This window comes from Megalobrama amblycephala, linkage group LG16 (genome assembly GCF_018812025.1).
Source record: "Megalobrama amblycephala isolate DHTTF-2021 linkage group LG16, ASM1881202v1, whole genome shotgun sequence".
NCBI lineage: Eukaryota > Metazoa > Chordata > Actinopteri > Cypriniformes > Xenocyprididae > Megalobrama > Megalobrama amblycephala.
The window spans coordinates 43,751,760-43,774,134 of NC_063059.1; the positions used below are offsets into that span (position 1 = coordinate 43,751,760).

Genomic DNA, 22,375 nt, shown 5'->3' on the forward strand with positions numbered 1-22,375 from the left:
TATATATATATATATATATTGGATATATACCCTATGTGTGTATTAAACCCCCACATTTATTAATTTGTCATAAAATGTATATTTTACTCAAGCATTTCAGAATGAACTATTGTTTTTCTTAATGTATAATACACATTACACGGTTGTACACTAGATTGCATGAATTAAGCAAATTCAGATCCATCCAACCCAAAACAAAATACAAGTTATTTATTTAATTTTAATAAAATGAACTTTTCCCGCTAAGTAGCTAAAGCATTACATAGCTACTAGCTGTGCTTTGCTCTAAAAAATTACAAAATAAAACCAAATTGAGTGTAAATTGAACAGCAGGTACATGATTAAATAAATAAAAAAAAAAAAATCTAATCTCCATAAACATGCAATTAATTACAAGACTCTTTTAGTCCAGACACTCATTAATAAAAAATGTCCATATCATCATCCTTAATTTGGAAGCAAAACACTAAAGTCTCTTTGGCCAGTTGTCTGTCATCATCCGTTTCAGCCTGTGAAAGTTGAGGAAGGGCTTGTTCCTGGTCTTCCTCTTTCAATATCAGAAAGCACAGCTCTTCCACTAAACCTTTGAAGACTTTTGGTTGTTGTGCAGCCATTCAAGTGCAGCGCAGAGGTCTCCTGTGATCTGTGGCTCCTTCATGAGAGAAAAGGGTAAAAACAAATGGGATGAAATGTTGGAAGTTTATTTAACAATACTTTGTGTTGTAGTCAGGATGCAGCACAGCATGTTTAATAAAGTTTTGACATTCTGTTTTTCTCATGTTTATATATTTGAGACATAAATCATGCCCTGTCACTAATGAAATTAATCAATTATGTTCAGTTTTAATAAAAAAAAAAAGAAAAAGGCAAGCAATTCATATGGCTTTTCACGCTGCACTTAACCCCAGGTTATGGTCTTCCTAAATACCACTTTTAAACTTTTAACATGGGTAAAGTAACGCTCCACATATTGCTTGTATATTTACATGCTTTTGACAGTCACAGAGACACTGTGCATTATAAAATAGCATTGGAAAGAAAAAAAACAACAAATGCTGACAGAAAATGCAACAATTGCAGTGCAGAAAATACTGTTTAATTCTTTTATAGTCTGAAATGTCCAGAAAACATGATAGTGAATTTTTAAGGGAAAACATGATAGTGAATTTTACTATATATAATGAGGATGTGCAATGTCTGAGCAAAATGTAAACATATTGTGTGCTTTGTTCTTCCAATCAGTGACACTGACACTGCAAATAAGGACGTTGACCCAGAATTAATTGTTAACCCCTGGTAAATGATGATCAGTGTGAAATGTGAATCAAGATAACCCAGGATTCTGTTTATCTGGGGTTAACAATTACCCTGGGTACTTTAAACTTTCCCTTCTTTTTCTTACCATTAACATGAAGATCCCACAGTCAATACAGCCGGTAAAGCAGCCGATTCCAAAGAGCTTAGAACCCAAGAGGCGACACTTTGATACTTTTTGGGTAACAGCCACCATTATGGGCTGAAAATACTTGCCTGGCAAGGCTAAACTGATATAAGGCTTGTTTGAGATGCGCCTAGCCTCGCCTGAAGTTCAGCTGAGAGTAGGCGGCTGCAGTGAGGGGAGGAGTGAAAAAAGTGCAGGCAAGATGGACAATTCTCCGTTCTCGTAGTGCATCAGACACCTGCGAGATCAAAGGCGGATATCGCGGGATTCACACTTGTGCACTGTGTTGCTGATAAACTGGATGTACGTTCTGTTGATTTAAATGAAAATAAACAATGAACAATACACCCAAAGTACTTGTTATTTATTTCCATTCGAAGGATGTGTCTATCAGTCATTTTTATTTTAATTACAGACATGTTTTTATATATTTTTATAAATATGATAACAATCACATAACCCATAGAGAGATCACACTGTCAGAGACTTTTGGAATATTCACACATAATTTATACGCATAAAATCATGGTATTAGTGTTTCAAAATCAAACATTTTAAAAGAGATCAATACATGACAGTTGTTTAAACCAATAAGCTTTAAGCTGTGTCGTCAGCAAGTCGTTTCCCATGGTGCTTTTGGTCAGCGCAGTCGGTGGAGAGCAACTGCGCTCGACTGCAGAATCCGATGAGGCCGCCTCGCCCTCGCGAGAGGTTTTTGACACAGGTCAGCATGACATCAGAGCAAGGCGGACCACCCTCGGACACATTTCTAACCGGCATGCATCTCGCGGTGATCACCGGTGATCGGTTCTGCGCAGAATTTGCTCATCTCAAACAAGCCTATAGTAGGGTGACCAGACGTCCCCGTTTTCCGGGGACAATCCCGGTTTTTGGTGCTCCGTCCCTGAATGGAGCAGTCCCCGGAAATGTCCCCGTTTTATAGCTCGTTCAAAATAATCCGCAAATACATTGCAGAAAAGCCCGACCAACACACAGCAGCCTGTTGGTTATCGGAGCAATCGTGTAGTAATTATATTCACCAACAGAGGGGGCCGTGCAGCTACTGCAACACTTGGTCGCGCGCACGCGCCGCTACTTCATGAAGAACGTAACCTAGACCAGAGCAGAGCGCCATTATCATCAATTATCAAAAGAAACATCGTTATTGGTTTCAACTTTTAAGGTAGTAACATACTAACTATTCATGTTAAATTAAAGTAATACGGTTTTGTGTTTTATAACAGGGCTTCAACAAGGTCCTGGATTGTTTTGGACAATTTAAACGTCCTCAGTCACAAAGCAGCAATTTCCACACACGTCTTAACTGTATCACGAGGTGAAGGTACACTCAGATATGAATAAATAAAACAATTATAATAAAATAATAATACACTTGCAACTTACTTAGTGTTTAAAATGAGTCTAAAATGCAAAATAATAGTTAAACAGTTAAAAAGTTGTAATTTCTGTACAGCTCATGAAAATGAAAATATTAAATTCAATAATAAATGTTAAAAATATTTGTTAAATGCCATTTTACTTATCTTATCTCATATTTATGTTGTTTCAATTTTGTAATGTGATTTTTCAAAATAGTGTAATACTTTTTTTAGTTAGGCCTGGTTAGTAGTGTAATAGTTTTTTGGTGAATTATATTAAAACCAAACCAAAAATCCTAATAATAAAAATCCTAAATTCCTAGAAATTGAATTGATTCAATGGCCGACCAGATTCATCCGCTGGTACAGTGCTGAGGCTGGATACTAACTGGCCCATAGAATCCTTCACATCTTAGCACCCAAAATCGGCGAATTTCACTGCCAAATCAGAAGCGCAATTGAACAGTTTTTTAAATTAAGTCACCAGTAAATTGTATGATCTTACAGTAAATGTTGTATTGTCTTATATATGTTTTATTTCACCAGTTGTGGAATCCAACCATTCAACCATCTGAGGTAACGTAGTTAGCCTACTTTATTGAGTATTTCCATTTTATGCAACTTTACACATTTAATAATTGTAAATTAATAATTAATAAATTTACGATCATCATGTTTGCAGCGAACAAAATATTTCGGACCAATAGTAATAATATCTATGTCTGAATTGAAATAGGCTAATAGCCTATTGTACGTTTTAATGGATCACGCTACAAACATGATGATCTTATAATACATGATGCATTGCATCTTATGATGCATCTCATAATTCACACTTTTGGACACTTTTGCTTTAAAGGACATTAGACAAAACTGCAAAATCAAGCTGTTATATTCATATAAACCCAATTCCAAACATTTTGGGACACTGTACAAATTGTGAATAAAAACAGAATGCAATGATGTGGAAGTTTCAAATTTCAATATTTTATTCAGAATACAACATAGATGACATATCAAATGTTTAAACAGAAAATGTATCATTTTAAAGGAAAAATAAGTTGATTTTAAATTTCATGGCATCAACACATCTCAAAAAAGTCTTCAAACGTCTGGGGACTGAGGAGACAAGTTGCTCAAGTTTAGGAATAGGATTGTTGCTCAACCGTCTTAGGTCTTCTTTGTCACATCTTCCTCTTTATAATGCGCCAAATGTTTTCTATGGGTGAAAGATCTGGACTGCAGGCTGGCCATTTCAGTACCCGGATCCTTCTTCTATGCAGCCATGATGTTGTAATTGATGCAGTGTGTGATCTGGCATTGTCATGTTGGAAAATGCAAGGTCTTCCCTGATAGAGACGACATTAATAATTCTGTGAGATCGACTAGATCATCTACAAGCAATTGTGTTGTTCCTTTTCGCCATTCTGCTTTTGGACTATCGTCTTTTGCTGTGAAAGCTACTACTCACTGGAATGCTTTGCCAGATGATATAAAGGGGTGTAAATCTAATGGTCTTAATGGTTAATGGTTAAAATCCTTCTTAAAATTGTCAATTTGTAGACATTGACATGGTGGCACGCCAGATCCTCTATATGTATTGTGTGTGTTACTTTATTGTTTATGTTGACCTGCCAGGGGACTGCGGGTGAAAATTAGCTTTTAGCTAACCCCGGTACAATGCATGGAATGGAAACATTTATGTTAAAAATTGTACATGGTCCCTTTATAAATAAATAAAGTAAAGTAAAGTAAGTCTGAATGGGAGCACATGTTGTTCTAGAACTTGGATATACCTTTCATGGTCCCTTTTTAGATGCGTAAGCTGCCCATGCCACACGCACTCATGCAACCCCATACCATCAGAGATGCAAAATTTTGATTAATTTGACCATAGAACAGTTTTGCCACAGTCCATTTTAAATGAGCCTTGGCCCAGAGAAAATGCCTGCGCTTCTGGATCATGTTTAGATATGGCTTCTTTTTTGACCTATAGAATTTTAGCTTGCAATGGCGAATGGCACGGTGGACTGTGTTCACCGACAATGTTTTCTGGAAGTATTCCCGAGCCCATGTTGTGATTTCCATTACAGTAGCATTCCTGTATGTGATGCAGTACCGTCTACGGGCCCGAAGATCACGGGCATCCAGTATGGTTTTCCGGCCTTGTCCCTTACACACAGAGATTGTTCCAGATTCTCTGAATCTTTGGATGATATTATGCACTGTAGATGATGATAACTTCAAACTCTTTGCAATTTTTCAATCCAGGCATCACATCAGTTTTTAGAAATCTAAACACTTCTGAAAGTAGGGTAATTCCTGAAGGAGCATCCAACCACTGCGCAACATGGACCCATTTTCAGTTTTGATGGTTTTATTAGCAGGTTTAAATAAATTATGACAATCAGACTTGCGCTCGACAACTAACTGGAAATGTTTAAGGAACAAAGATGTCACTTCCTTAAACTGACAAATAGCTGTTGAAATGGTCTATAAGAGTAGAGCAGCGTGCACCAGGGGTGCGTTTCCCGAAGCCAACTATGGTCGCAAGTTCCCTCGTTACCAATACAATTCAACAGACAAATTACCGATTAAAGAGTATCTGGCGTCACCGCACGGTTAAAATAAACACATTTGCCAAGTACACTGGTATTAAAAAATTACTTCAGCCGCCCGCGTTCGTGCACCGTCCGCATGACGTAATTTTTGTCATGCGGAGGGCTCGTGCCCGGCCGCACTCCCCGTCCGTGTGCAGCCTAAAATTCGAGACCGTGCGGACGGTGCGCGTGCAACAGTGCATGTGCAAGCAGGAAAGAAGAGTCCACTAGGTGGCAATACGCACAGTACTGAGCACAATGTGCAGTCGTCGAAGAAGAGTGTGTAAAGAGCGATTCAAAAATAAGACGAGTAAACTCATAAGCATGCCTTTTACATAGTTTTTGATTCCTGTTCTCTTGGTGTATCTTCTGAACTATGCTGCAATGGTGGATGCACTATTGTTCTTCTCCGATCCTGCCCAGAGAACATCCCAATGATGACATGATGTCTGGTAATAGTATAGAAAAATTGTACTGCGCATGTGTTGTCATCCGTGAGGGTGGTATTAGAGAAGGTACGTGGTGTCAGAGGGTAAAGCCCCGGGTATACTATTTTCCGCGCCTGGATGTGTCACGTGCGCAGTCAAGTCCGCACATCTTTCAAAGTATACTAAACCAAGGATGCGCTGACGCAACTGCGCGCGTGACGCATCCAGGCACGGAAAATAGTATACCCAGGGCTTTACCCTCTGACACCACGTACCTCCTCTAATACCTCCCCACGTAAATGATTACATTTAGATGACTTGTGTTTCTTACCCACCACAGAAACCATCACAGGTTCATCAATGTTCATCAAAATTATTTATTTTTCTGTTTTTGTTGATCACAAAGTAAGGAAAACTAGGAAAACTAAGTGGAACAAGGGTGACACTATTCCTCTTATGGAAGATGTAGTGGCTTTACAAAAGCACATGAAGAGTTTAGAGCTGGTATCAAAAGACAAACTCAAACGGAATTTGAATGCTGTTGACTGGAAAGTCTTGACAGGGACTCATCACAGAATGAAAGCATTTAAGCAAAATGGGCCAGAATTTGTGTGCTTTCACAACTGTTTTCATAATGGCGCTAGGCGTTAATTAAGCACTTTCATGCAATAAGTTAACGCCACGCACTGCCGCGTGTTAAAATAGCGGCACACGGCAAGTCAAGTTAATGCCTTTACACCACTCAAAATGCACATTAACGATGCATAGATCAGCTCGAACTTCACCTGAATCCAATGTTAAGAATCATCCACTTATCTGAACCTATCATTTTCTTTGATTTAGATATCTATACCTGATCATCACATAACAATTACTCAAATTTTCAGTGTTAAGGGTGATGATATGGTAACATATTACACTGCAGTAGGCTGTTTTTAAATGAACATTTGATTAAAGTAAAAGTTCTTCTTTGTCAAAGTAAATAAATTTTACATCATTAAACTCTTTTACTGGAATAAACCAGGGCCAGTCAGGTCTGGTCCTGGAGGGCCACAGTCCTTTAAAGTTTCATTCATTTATTTATAAAGCACAAATAAACACAACAAAAGTTGACCACTGTACTGTACAGAGAAAAGAATAAAATAAAAGACACAATAATAACAAAAAGATATCACTACATTTAAGAAACCAAGAGTTATAATGAATGAAATGCAAGAGTAAGAAGATAAGACTGCAACTTCGATTTAAAATCATATATGGACGAAGCAGTTCTTACAGATAAAGGAAGACTGTTCCATAACGTAGGACCCATGGTCACCTCTCAGCCTCAATCTTGATCTTGGATAAGACAGAGTAATACTGTCTGAGGATCGCAAGCATCTAACTGACTTATCTACGTTTAAAAGGTCTGACAAATAGGAAGGTGCCAGACCATTTAAAGACTTAAAAACAAACAGCTAAATCTTAAATTCAACTCCATAACTGTCACGATTCTTGTCAGTTCCTGGACTACACTTCTCATAATCCTCCCTGCCTGTCACATGCACACTACACACCAATCATCATTTGCCACATAAACCTGTAGCCTATTATCTGGACTATTTAAGATTCACTCACACACCACCTCATTGCGATGTCTTGTTTCACCCTGTGTACATTACTGTGTGTTATTATCCTGTCTGCCTGCCTGCCTGCCTGCCTGCCTGTCTGCCTGTCTGTCTGTCTGTCTGCCTGTCTGTCTGTCACCCGTTTACGATTCTCTGCTGCATACCTTTGGACAGCTTATTGTTACCTGACCTTGTGAGTGATATCTGTCTGCCTAAATCCTACTGCCTGTATCCTGACCACGATTCTGCCTGGCCATTTGCTCTTCCTGTCTGCTCCTGTTTGACCCTGCCTATACGACCACGCTCACTTTTAATAAAAGCTTGCAATTGGATCCCTGCCTGAGTCCCGTTCCCGTTCCGTTACAATAACGCAATGGCAACCAATTAAGAGACGCTAAAATTGGAGTAATGTGTTCTCGTTTACAAACCCCAGTTGAAAAACTGGCTGAAGCATTTTGAACCATCTGAAGCCGTGACATGGAGGTTTGAGGTAATCCAACATACAATGAGTTACAGTAGTCCAATCGAGATAAAACAAAAGCATGTGTGACTCTTTCAAAATCTTTAAAAGACAGGAAAGTTTTAACTTTTGACAAAAGTTTAAGATGGAAATAAAAACTCTACTACTACTGAATTCATATGTTGGTCAAACTTAAGGGAAAAATCTAAAAGAATTCCTATATTTTTCACAGTTGTTTTGATATAAGAATTTAAATGACCACAATTAATATTTGGTTTTCCTTTTCCCAAAGACAGTTATTTCAGTCTTCCGAAATTTAAATGCAAAAAGTTCATAGACATCCAAGATCGTACATCAGCTAAGCATGCAAGCAAAAATTCTAGGGTTTCTAGAGTTTAGCCCTATCCCTACTCAATAACATTTGAACAATTCTGTCAACGTCTTAAGAATCACTTAAAAATTACAGGCAGGTGTGTTTGATAGAGGTTGTAACTGTAAAGCAGAGCCCTCCAGGACCAGAGTTGACTAGTCCTGGCGTAAACTATTGATGAGACAGTAAAGTATAGGGGAGAAACATGTTATGAGCTACACTTCAAGGTTCAGACACTAACACCAAAGTCATTTTATTAAGTTATTAGGTTTCCCACAAAAGAAATAATGTTGTTCAGTACATTTACTCCAAGATTTTCCAAAGGGCCTCCAAATGGATCAGTTTGTTCCATCGGTTGTTGTGGTCAGTCAGTATGAAATGGTTTGGAGGTAACGTAACTCTTTCAGGCCAATACACAAAGAAATGAACTGAGATGAAAAACAATTAGTAATCCCTGATGTTTTTTTTATTGCCAATACAAATACAGACAAAACAAAGAGCATTCAACCTTCTGGAGAACACAGAGGTGTAGTTTTTGTCCTCCAGCGGGCAGTACTTCATTTTTGTTATTCTTTTAATAACATTTAAAAACAAAGAAAAAGCTGATTGGTCCTCTGCTACCAGAAACAGCCATTCACAAACATGTGCCACAGTCTGACAGCTGCGGTGATGGGCTTTTCTAGCTATAGGACACAACTGAAACTTTACAAGATTATGGTACATTAATTACCTACAATGGATATGTTGATATCGACTCTTAAAAAGAGAAAATTTGATATGTTTTGAAGCATGGAAGCTGGTCATGAGCTGGTTTAAACTGGTCAAGTGCTGGTCCTAAACAACTAGCTCCAGCTCAGGACCAGCTTTGGGAACCAGAGACTATCTTTTAGCCCTCATGTAGCCAGACTTGCAGAGCCAACACCTGAAAATATTCCCTCCACCCACCCAAATGTTGACAGGTATGGTCCCAGAACTAAATGGGTGGTTAAGTATCCAAACTGCCGGACAACTCTTTGCTGAAATGCAGAAAAATAATCACTTCATGAACACTAATGAGTGCTAAATGGTAAAACTGTTTTCAAATCCTGCTCAGGTTATTACGGAAATGGGAAGCATGGTTGCCTGAGAGGATTTTACGACAGCACAGAGGACCCAGACCCAGAATGTCAGAGGAACGCATCAAGAAGGAAGGATTAATTTTTACTTGCTTCGAGTGCCTTGGATTACCCACTAGTTTACAAGTTTAATTTTTCCCTTGCATCCAAAGAGGAAATTACACCCTGTGCAGCACTTCTCAGGCGTTGTTTTTCTTAAAGGAAGGATTAATGTTTAACCAAAGAGAGCATACCCAGATAGCAGACCAACCTTGAATCAACATTGAATCAATGTTAATCCCAGATAGCAAGGTGACATTGATTTAATGTTGAAATTCCATCAGAATCATCATTTTGGTTGAGATTGAAAATTCAATGCTAAATAATATTGAATCAATGTTGAAATTTCAATGCTTTTCAGTGTTGAAAAAGACAACATTGAATCAACGTTGATATTTGGTCAGCTTCATTTCCCCATATCAATCCATCTGTCCCCTCATTCAACACTTTATTCACATTAGCATTCATGCTCCCCATGACCCTTCCTTCTAGTCTAGTCCCACAAAAATAAATTAATTAATTTAAATAAATAAATAAATAAATAAAAATCCTGCCAACTGAAGTATAGATAAACTCCAAACAGTTGGAAGTCAGTGAGATGAAAAAGCTGGACATTATTATTATAATAACGTTACACTCTTTCAACTTAAACACTAAATTCACAACTACTTAAAACATTTCACCTGCACTTTAAGGATCCCGCGTCAGATGTTTTTCTGACGTCACGACGCACGAGCGTCTTGAACTTTCTGCTCAAATTGATTGATTTTCTCGGACTGAAAGGTAGGTTGAACTTGGACATTTGTTTTACTTTATATATTGGATAATGCAGTGTTTGAATGTGTGTCTTACAGTTAATCAATGTTGTTTGTGAACATGAATCCTAACAGAATCGTAATTAATCGAATTTAAAATGAATTCCTCCTTTACCATGTATGCAGCCCGAGATATTTGAAATGCTGTGGGCGGGAAGTGCGCGTGGTGCGGGAGAAAACGCCAGAGGCTGTGGGGATTCCTGCATTATAATATTGAGTTAAGTTTTTTAATTAACATTTGACTGTTCTTTTATTTGTCTTTGACATGTAGTTATTGCTGTATGTGCTGTTTGATGCTTCAACTTTTAGAAACACATGAGCTTGCATTATAAAGCATTCCCAGAGATTTTTTTTTTCTAAAAACCTTTGTTTGTGTTCATCTTAAGAAGGAAAGTCATATACATCTCAGATGGCATGAGGGTAAAAGATGAGTAATCGGTGAGCACATTTCCGGGTGTACTGTATTTTCTTACAGAATAGACATGGGATTCCCTCTTTAAGATTCATCAGTGGAAAGAAAGAAGAAGAAGAAGAGGAACAAGAGGAGGAGGTAGCCAAGCAAGATAAATGAATAAGAAGTGTTGTAACTTTAAATCTGTTTTGAAATAAGTTGTTTTTCACAGGGTTTCCCCTCCCATTATATAAGGGGGGCGCCCCGCCCTCCTAACGGCTCGTTCCGCCCCCCTTGAAGGTCAAGTAAATTTTATTTGATTTTCTTTATAGCGCCAGATTACAATTTGTTATTTTATTAAACAAACTAAATAGCCCTTAAGTAATATGTTATTTATCTTATTTCCACGATGGCATGTCTTTTCTGTCTGTGTTTGCGAGTTTACAATTATCCCAATGAGTGCGCACGAGCGCACACTCACACACAAACAAACACTTGAGTCCAAGGGTGTAATTTCCAATAGGGACTGTCAGGGGGACAGGGGGGACATGTTTTCAAAATCCCGTTTGTGTCCCCCCACTTTCAAATTAGTGCCTTTGCCGATGCGCGCATTCGCGTCCAAGAACGTTGCGTGCACACCCTAAAATGAAACGCCAGAAACGGCAACAGATGACTTCATGAAATGAAAGAAATGAGATGTGAGTTGGTTGATTCAGTAAATTAGCTCAGGTCAGGATAATCATATTTTCTGTCTACACCTGCTGATGTTATTGTTAACCTTGACTGAGCTAACGTTAACATACACCAGTGTGATACATTAATGTGGCGGCCCGCCACATTCTAATTTGTCCCGCCACAGTCTCAAAATGAAACTGAAATTAGGCTTGTCGCGATATTTAAATAACGTCTGATAATTGCGCTCTTTTATACGGCAAAAGTGCGAGTAATTGAGCTAAAGAGATAGACTAGCACCAATTAAGTTTTCGTGCACTATATTCAAAGTCATCTGAAGCCATTCCATAGCTTCATGTGAGGGACAGAAGAATATGTACATCGTTAACTTTTAAGTTCACGGTCAGAAACTCGTCTTCCCTCCGCTGCAGCTGTCAATCATTCTCTGTTCAACTTCAGCACTCAAACAGCGCGTCGCGTTTGGTAAGGCACGTTAAAACTCTCCAATATGATATATTCCCATTATAATACTTGATATGTAGATAAAGGGCTGTGGATTGGCATAAACTAACTTGATCTTGCTGGATTTTATTGCTGTTTCTGTTAGATGCAGATATACACAGGGATTCTCTTTGTGCCGTGAACATTTATAATGCGCAGCCCAACTGCGCGCTGTGACTCCATATTGCTTTAAGCACATCATTCTGCACCTGGGATGCGCATTAGCGGTTTTTGCTGCTGTTTTGAAGCGTTTCATATTATTATGGTTTTGCACACTGAAAAATTATTAATAGCCTATTTTGTTCTGTCGTATGTATAGCTTGATGCCCCATTAAAAAGCTGCACAATACATTTAAAATAGATGTCTTTTAATCTTACATTAATATAAATACATATAATTCTATACATATAAATATAAATCTAATCTATTTTTTTCTTCATTTTATAAGAATACAAATAGTAATTTTAAACTTTTTGTTAACATTTGGATTTTATAAAATTACTGTGCAAAGTTTACTGCTGAATTACATACTTACCTACTTTATTTATTTATTGGTCAGCTTATGATTATATATTTTTATTCATTTGTTGTTTTCTGGATTGTCAAAGAATGACCATTAGTTGCACAAATACAGATGTATGGATACAGGCCCCCGCTAATAAATTAATTCAACAAAGGTAACCTCTTTTGCTACATATTTTTAATGGTTTAAATGTATACTCAACATGTTTGACCACTTATGAACTCTCATTTAGCCTACTATATGTTGTGTACATGACTAATGTGCCCTACCATCACCAATAAATAAATTACTTTTAGAGCACAAAATTGTTTACAAGACAACAAATTTCTTCATTGATCTAGTCACTTAATTTTGCTTTCAGAATGCACCAGATTTATGCATTTAAATTTAAAATGTAACAAACGGGGGGGCATGTGAATAACTGTAATGGGATAATCAGGTTCAGATATCTAAATCAGAGAATATCATTGGGCGGTTGGATAATTTTATTTTTAACAGTGGATTCAGGTACAACTCAATGCACAGACTTTTTCTTTGTTCAATTTGGATACTGAACATGGGTTGGAGCTCTTTATTTTGAACTCTCAAAGTTCACCAGATTAATGAATTTATCTTTAAAATGAATTTATCTTTAAAATGTACAAAATGTACAACATTTTCTTTCAAAAATTTCTTTGCCCCCTACAGGGATTTGATTTAGTTCGTAAATGATTTTAGATGTTTATCATCTACAGGACACTAAATGTTTTATTTTTTAATTAGGAAATTCTGAAAAGCATTTGCAAATATAAAAACAATGCTTAAAGTTTTGCTCTTCACAGGAAAAAACTGAAAATGAAAATTTAAAATGATTTTCTGAAAACAGATGCAGTCTTACCTCTGTTCCTCTGAGAGACTCATCTTTCCTCGCTCCTCTGACATATTTCAGCTAAACTGCCATTGAAAACAGATCAGCACTGGTTTGTGAAACCAATCAGTCGTTCTGTATTACCTGGAGGTGACAATATGTGTTGCTGAGACGAATAACATGGCAGTTATTCAAGAGAACAATGAAAGAAAAAACATATAAATTAAAGTGGTTTATAAACAAATATATTGCCACGCTGAATAACAAATAGTCTGACACGTGGCCCAAAATATAAGTTCATTAGGGAATATTCATTTACACTGTGCTTAAAACTTTGAGGGAAAGCTAAACCCAGTTTGTTATTGCACTTTAATATCCTTTTACAAGCATATTTACTTAATTTTTATTACTTGTTGAATAGTTTATTAACTTTTTAATTTGATCATTACTTTATTGCATTTTCAAATGCTCATAAAATAACTGATTAACTAAAAGTAAACTGAATTATACTGGGCATACTGTATAATGATTATATAATATTATTGCTATGTAAACAACTGAAATCTAATAATGAATAACTGAATTATATTTAATGATAGAAGATTTTTGTTCTTTCTTGTTCTACTTCAAAAAAAAAAAATGTATGAATAAACCTATACTACATGCTACCCTGCAAACAAGCCTGCACTGGCCCTTTACGGCCCACTTAGAGCTAGCGTAAGGGCCCCCAGCGGGCCCCTGAGAATTTGCTCATTGGCAAAACGTTGGCCCCTTAGCGCAGGCCCTGCACAGGCAGCCCTAACTTAGCCCCAAGAAGCCCTCACTGGGCCCACACAGGGCCTTCACTATTAATCTACAACAATACATGTGGCAGCACAGGGTGCCAAACGTTTACCATTAATAAAAATAACGGTTAATGATTGTTAAAAAAGAAATGGTCAATGACTGTAAAATGTTAATCTCTTTGATTCTGACCACTGCATGATGATTGAATCATCAATAAGAAATCAACTTCAACAAACCGAATTTCTCTTGCAATTTTTTGCTTAAACAAATGTGCTTAGGGATGGGTGATATATCGCATGCGATTGTCACGCGCATTTCGTCAGTAAAGCCGGTTCCCTGATTACCACTAAATCGCCATCACCTGCTTTCAAATGGAGCGGCATTTAAAGGATTACTCCACTTTTAAATAAACTTTTGCTGATAATTTACTCACCCCTATGTCATCCAAGATGTCCATGTCTTTCTTTCTTCATTCGAAAAGAAATTAAGGTTTTTGATGTAAACATTCTAGGATTTTTCTCCATATCATTCATTTCAATGGGCACCAAACGGTTGAAGGTCCAAATGGCAGCTTCAGTGCAGCTTCAAAGGGCTTTAAACGACACCAGACGATGAATAAGGGTCTTATCTAGCAAAACGATTGGTCATTTAAAATTTTTTTTTTACAAAGTTTAAGTTTTATAAGCACAAATGCTGGCCTTGCTCTTTTCTCTGATGCGCATTCGTGACGTCACGTAATACGCAATTACGTTGAAAGGGTCACGGTTGACGTAGGCGGAAGTATCGAGTCAGTGTTTACATTACAAATGTGCGGAAGGAGGATCGTATACACATATTCAAATGTCTTTGTGTCAGTTTATTGTTTAATCCTTTGAGCGGTACGTTCCCACATATGGGATGTTTATTTCTGTGCCCCTGGGCGTACGGTTCCACATATGGGATTTCGAACGTTCAGCGACGTCACATAACTTCTAGATTCAAACTGTGCTTTCGCGCTCTGGCTGCGAGACAGACGCGCGCTCTCTTGTCATCACAGCTATGCAGTGTTTTCAGCCACATAATGTTTCTTTTAAGGTTTCAGACATTTAAATACGCATAAGCACCATTAAACAATACATTTGGAGTTTATAAAATACACACTGATGTCAGACGTTAGTGGAAGCATCAATAAACAGTGAATTCAAATATAATTTGCTGACATTTATTCATATCTGACACACATAATGGGTCTAAGTAACTATAAAGTTTACTCTCTTATTCTAGCAGCTCACCAGCCACTTACTTGCATATATTTCAGGAAAAACTGATGTATTCACCTGCTGTAAATCCGACTGACAGAACTCTGTGAACTGCAGTGCAAACTAAGATGGCGGCGCCCATCTCGCGTTATAGATCTTGATATGGTTTTTAAACAACAAAACACACTCACTTACGCATATTTGAGAGTCGGAATATCATATAGTTGAAGACATGTAAGCAAGTTTGCGAATTTTTTAAATAAAAAAGGAAAAACAAAATAATAGTGATCCATCTCTCATACAGTGTTATTGTGGCTACGTTCAGCACTCGTGACACGCACGCGTCGCCATGGAAACAATAAGGGCAAACGTTCTAAAATAAGGGTCGCCTTAAAAAAAAACCTCACGCTTGAAAGGTGTGCGTATCCAGGGTGTTTTAATATTAGAAAGCCTAAAAGAAAATTTTTGTCAGGATAGAAATTTGTGACTTTTCATAGATTTCCTATACACAATCCTGAGTGAATGAAACTGTGGTTGCTACGCCTACGTCAACCGTGGCCTTTTCAATGTAATTGTGTATTACGTGATGTCACGAACGCGCATCGGAGAAAAGAGCAAAGCCAGCATTTGTGCTGTTTATAAAACTTAAACTTTTAAAAAAAAAATTTAAATGACCGATCGTTTCGCTAGATAAGACCCTTATTCATCGTCTGGTATCGTCTGGTGTCGTTTAAAGCCCTTTGAAGCTGCACTGAAGCTGCCATTTGGACCTTCAACCGTTTGGTGCCCATTGAAATTAATGATATGGAGAAAAATCCTAGAATGTTTACATCAAAAACCGTAATTTCTTTTCGACTGAAGAAAGAAAGACATGGACATCTTGGATGACATGGGGGTGAGTAAATTATCAGCAAAAGTTTATTTAAAAGTGAACTAATCCTTTAATAGACAGAGCCATAGTTCACTGACAAGCCACGCAATATCGCGTTCATTATCGAAGGCGATTCATCTTTACTGACGAAATGCGTGTGACATTCGCATACTATATATCGCCCAGCCCTAAATATGCTTTAGAAACACTGTTATAGCAAGAGCCCAACTAAAGCAAACGCTTACCTCCATAATGGTGACTAAATTTACAATTTTCAATAAAACTTGACCACAAGGCTGGACCACACTGGGCTTAATGTGGGCAGTTCACTAGTGTGGACTGCTCACAGAGAGCCCGCAGTGAGCCCAAAGCTGTGGGCCCCACCTGGGCAAGCCCGCACGGACCTGTTTAGGTTTGGCGTGGGCTGGCCCTAGCCCACTGTGCCCGCTAAAAGCCAGCATGGACCACGCAGGTTTGCAGGGTAGGCTTTATCTACCTGTCTTACTGGTCTAAAATACTTTTGATTTAGCATCACAAAAACAACAGCCTGGAAAAGAAAATGGAGGAGAAAGTATTGTTTTCATAATACTTTCTCAAACTTCAATATCCAATTTTAATATCCATGCACTTCAAAATATTTGGATAAGTAATTTGTGGCAGCTTCTATTCTTCATCTGCTCAGAGTAGCCTTAAAAAAACTTACAGACTAAATAAGTGTCTTCTGTAATATCAAATTTAAAGGTGCCCTAGAATTAGAAATTGAATGTACCTTGGCATAGTTAAATAACAAGAGTTCAGTACATGAAAATTACATACAGTGAGTCTCAAACACCATTGTTTCCTCCTTCTTATATAAATCTTTTTTGTTTAAAAGACCTCCGAAGAACAGGCGAATCTCAACATAACACCGAATGTGACAAAACAGTCGGGATCATTAATATGTACGCCCCCAATATTTGCATATGCCAGCCCATGTTCCCAACATTATGAAAGGCATTAGACAAGGGCAGGCAGTATAAACGTCTGGATGTGCACAGCTGAATCATCAGACTAGGTAAGCAAGAACAATAGCGAAAAATGGCAGATGGAGCAATAATAACTGACATGATCCATGATATCATGATATTATTATTGATATTTGTAAACTGTCTTTCTAAATGTTTCATTAGCATGTTGCTAATGTACTGTTAAATGTGGTTAAAGTTACCATCGTTTCTTACTGTATTCACGGAGACAAGAGCCATCACTATTTTCATTTTTAAACACTTGCAGTCTGTATAATTCATAAACACAACTTCATTCTTTATAAATCTCTCCAACAGTGTGTAATGTTAGCTTTAGGCACGGAGCACTATCAAACTCATTCAGAATCAAATGTAAACATCCAATTACTATACTCACATAATTCGAAGCATGCATACAGCATGCATGACGAACATCTTGTAAAGATCCATTTGAGGGTTATATTAGCTGTGTGAACTTTGTAAATGTGCTGGAATATAATCGAGAGCTCGTGTGGCAGGGAGCACGTGATTTAAAGGGGCGGCGTGCTGAAAAAAATCAGTGCATTGTTAATGATGCCCCAAAATAGGCAGTTACAAAAATTAATTAAAAAAAATCTATGGGGTATTTTGAGCTGAAACTTCACAGACACATTCAGGAGACACCTTAGACTTGTATTACATCTTGTGAAAAAACGTTGGATGGCACCTTTAAATCACCCTTAGCCTACATGTGGCAGGATAAGTGATTTATCTTATTGGCCGTTTGGGGTGTGGTTGGCAGACCAATGAGGTGGTAGCGGCCATACTATTTATGGACCCTTATTTTGACAGGTGTGTATGTGTCCTGCTGGTTTCGATCAGGACATAGTACTGAGACTGCCTTGGTCTGAGTTATGAACGATCTTCTTGTCTCTGCTGACTCTGGTGCCCTTACTATCCTAGTGCTGTTAGATTTGAGTGCAGCCTTTGATACTCTCTATATTGATTGAGAGACTGGAGAATTGGCTTGGTATTTCTGGTACAGTGCTAGAGTGGTTCAAATCTTACCTCCACTTTTATGCTGATGATACCCAAATCTCTATTAGCACAAAAACTAATATCACAGGTATCTCGGCAACACTTTCTGGCTGTTTGCAGGAAACCGAATTATGGCTGTACCACAGTTTTCTTAAAGCTGCTGTCTGCAACTTTTTTTGTGTTCATAATTGACAAAAATGATATAATGAGAATGTACAACATTAATCCATTTTCCAAACCGTGTTTTTGTCTTATCCTGAATCATTATGGTACACTTATAATAAGTGTTTATATTCAGACTATTTCAGACTGGACTAGTAGGACCCGCCGCAGAGTATCACAGTAACTGCGTGACTCGCCATAGACATACACGGAGAAAAGTAGCTCCGGCTACAATGTTCTTCCGCAAGACACATGCAGTTCTGTTTATTAACCACCAGAGGGCCAAAAAACGCGGACTGCAGCTTTAAATTGAATGGTACCAAGTCAGAGGTCCTTTTAGTTGGCAACCCTGCAGCTGTCTGTAATGGTAGAAATTTCAGTTTGCACCTAGATAATAGTGTAATTTTCCATCCTCAAGTTTGTAATCTTGGTGTTCTTTTTGTTTTCTCATTTCGCACTGGACACACATATCAAGAGCATTTCAAAATCTGCATTTTTTTTCATCTCCAGAAAATTGCCAGGATTCACTTCCTTTAACTGTTAGGAATGCCCCCACATTAGGTAGTTTTAAGAAACCCATCTTTTTAATATAGTGTTTATGTTCTAACCTTTTTTGTTTTTATGGATGTATTTTGTACTGTACTTGTAGCGCTTTCGGCTAAGCCTGGCCCTGGAGAATTATTTCTATAAATTTGTGGGTGTGTTTCTTGGGGGAGAATTTTATCGACAGCTTTTATAATAAAGTATATTATTGTATTGATACTCACATCTCACCACATCTCATTGCTTTGCCTTCAATTAGTAAAACTTACCTGTGTGTCCTTTAAAATTAATTCACAATCTAAAATTTCAAATGTAAAATTAATTCACAATGTCCTCCACTTGTTAATGCCACATACATATACAGTATGAAATAAATTCTTATTTTATTCCCTCAATTTACTGTAATAGAGGAAGTATTAAAACTTACTTACAGTTTTGACAACTAACAGGATAATTTAGAAGTATTTTAAACACTAATATTCTGTCCTTTAGGCTTGTTGCTTGTCACGCTGTATGATATCAAAGCAAAGTCCAGGTTTTTGGTAAAACATCTGTCATTGAACTGCTGTATGTTTGTAGACTTTGGTAATTATTAACAGCATTGTCTGGCCATTCTGATGTCCTCGTTTGCCACAGTATTTCTATGACCACTGAGGTACTGAGTGTGAGTTGAATGTTGAATGGTGGATCAAAAACATAATATCCACAAGTGTTCAATGTAGGGTCTCTGCTAACTTAAGATCTGTAAAAATGTTTTCTGGGCATGACATGAATCAAATCCAGTGAGCACCGTTTTCTCTTGGTACCTCTGTTTATGTGATTTTGTATTTATAACCAGAAAGGTGATAGTATTTTGGCAAAAATACGACGTAAAACTTTACTAACAGAAGTTCATCTGTGTCTGATAATGGCACACACTCTCTCTAGTCCTTCACAGAAACATGTATGCATCACCCATTGCTCATTCTTTTCACAGACGGTGATGAGGCATTTGCACAATAATTACTGTAAACTTATACCATTTTTTTTACATTTCATTTTAAAAATCAGTGTAGATACAGCCTATAACACAACTTTAGTACTGCAATATAACAGTTCTTCTTAAGGGAAGACTGTAAATTTGATTTAGTTTGTAAATTATATATTTTTTTCTTTTTAGATTTTAGATGTTAATCATCTACTGGCCACTAAATATGTTTTATTTTTTTAATTAGGAAGTTCTGCAAAGCATTTGCAAATATAAAAACAATGCTTAAAATTTTGCTGTTCACAGGAAAAAACTGAAACATCATGTGTTTAAAGGGAACACCTGGTGTTAAGACTTGTATGGCTTAATATAACTTAAATGATGTCTCTTACTAAAATATGTTGTAGAAAACCCATGAAAGATTTATGTTATTTAAAAAATCCATGACATATTTGGACAATGTGGGGCACCATTTTGTTTAGCTGCACAGTGTTTTGAAAAACAACGGCTCTGGTGTGTTCTATGTCGATGACGTTAAATGGTTGCTCTCACTGCTCTACTTGCATAGCTTCTCTTGTGCCTCATCGACTGAAAATTACAACCAAAAGCTGCACAATGTGGCATCGTATATTATATTCAGAGTTGTGTTGCATTAAAAATAGCAACATGACAGTGTCAGTAGAGCATGAGTGCAACCATTTGACATGATCGACACAGAACACAAACAAAATGGTGCCCCCATTGTCCAAATATGTTATGGATTTTTTTAAATAACGTACATCTTTCATGGGTTTTCTACTACATATTTCAGTAAGAGACATCATTTACGTTATATTAAGCCATACAAGTCTTAACACCAGGGGTTCCCTTTAAAATGATTTTCTGAAAACAGACGCAGTCTTACCTCTGTTCCTCTGAAAGACTCATCCTTTCCTCACGCCTCTGACATATTGCAGCTAAACTGCCATTGAAAACAGATCAGCAAGGGTTTGTGAAAACAATCAGTCGTTCTGTATTACCTGGAGATGACAATATGTGTTACTGAGAAGAATAACATGGCAGTTATTCAAGACAACAATGAAGGAAAAAACATTATATAAATTGAAGTGGTTTATAAACAAATATATTGCCATGTTGAATAACCAAGTAGTCTGACTAGTGGCTCAAAAGTTCATTAGGGAATAGTCATTTACACTGTGAGGGAAAACTGAACCCAGTTTGTTACTTTCCGTATTGCACTTTAATATCCTTTTACAAGCATATTTACTCAATTTTTATTAATTGTTGAATAGTTTATTCCTTTTTTCATTTGATCATTACTTCATTGCATTTTCAACTGCCCCTAAAATAGCTGACTAGACTAGAAGTAAACTGAATTTTGGCAAGTGGGCATACTGTATAATGAATATATAATATTATTACTATGTGAACAGCTGAAATATTCTATTTAATGATAGCAGATTTTTGTTCGTTTTTGTTGTACTTTTAAAAAAAAAAAATGTATGAATAAACCTTCACTACATGCTAGACTTTATCTACCTGTCTTACTTGAAAAGTCTGGTTTAAAATATTTTCGATTCAGCATCACAAAAACAACAGCCTGGAAAAGTAAATGGAGAAAACATGCAGAAACTGACTTGTTTTCATAATACTTTCTCAAAATTCATGTTTTAATATCCATGCATTTCAAAATATATGGATAAGTAATTTGTGGCAATTTGTGGGCTATTATTCATCTGCTCGGAGTAGCCTTTAAAAACTTACAGACTAAGAAAGAGTCTTCTGTAACATCAAATTTAAATCACGCTTAGCCTACATATACAGTATAAAATAAATCCCTATTTTATTCCCTCAAATAACTGTAATAGAAGAAGTATTAAAACTTACAGTCTTGACGACTAACACGATAATTTAGAAGTATTTTAAACACTAATATTCTGTCCTTTAGGCTTGTTGCTTGTCACGCTGTATGATATCAAAGCAAAGTCCAGTTTTTGGTAAAACATCTGTGTCATTGAACTGATGTATGTTTGTAGACTTTGGTAATTATTAACAGATTATACAAAACATCATAAACTGTTCAGGTGAATAGTTAATGGTGAATTCATTGATGTGGGAAGGAAATCACAGTATCTGATAACCTAGGGTAGATTTTATAATATCATGTCTGTTGCATGCATGTTGTGTAGAGTTTCAAAAGCTTAATCCTTTTGTTTATTAACCCTGACAATACAGTGATCTTAGCAACACACACTACCGTTCAAAAGTTTGGGGTCAGTAAGATTTTTTAATGTTTTAAAAGAAGTATCTTCTGCTCACCAAGCCTGCATTTATTTGATTAAAAATACAAACAAAAACAGTAATATTGTGAAATATTATTCCAATATAAAACAGCTGTTTTCTATGTCAGTATACAGTAAAGTGTAATTACTCACACTTCAGTTACTCAGTCTTCAGTGTCACATGATCCTTCAGAAATCAATCTAATATGATGATTTGATGCTCAAGAAACATTTATGATTATTATCAATGTTGAAAACAGTTATTTACATTTTTATTTCATGATGCTATGATGAATAGAAAGTTTAAAAGAACAGC

General features: G+C 36.9%; 1 long non-coding RNA gene across 1 annotated transcript; it reads right to left on the minus strand.

Annotated features, from left to right (window-relative positions):
* Positions 1 to 68: 68 nt before the first annotated feature.
* Positions 69 to 21,763, minus strand: LOC125249093. The gene is made up of 4 exons (XR_007180496.1): positions 21,665 to 21,763; positions 20,682 to 20,796; positions 13,220 to 13,333; positions 69 to 652 (listed from the first exon to the last, which is right to left on the minus strand). It is a non-coding gene; the product is annotated as an uncharacterized LOC125249093 (long non-coding RNA).
* Between the last annotated feature and the right edge of the window lie 612 nt (positions 21,764 to 22,375).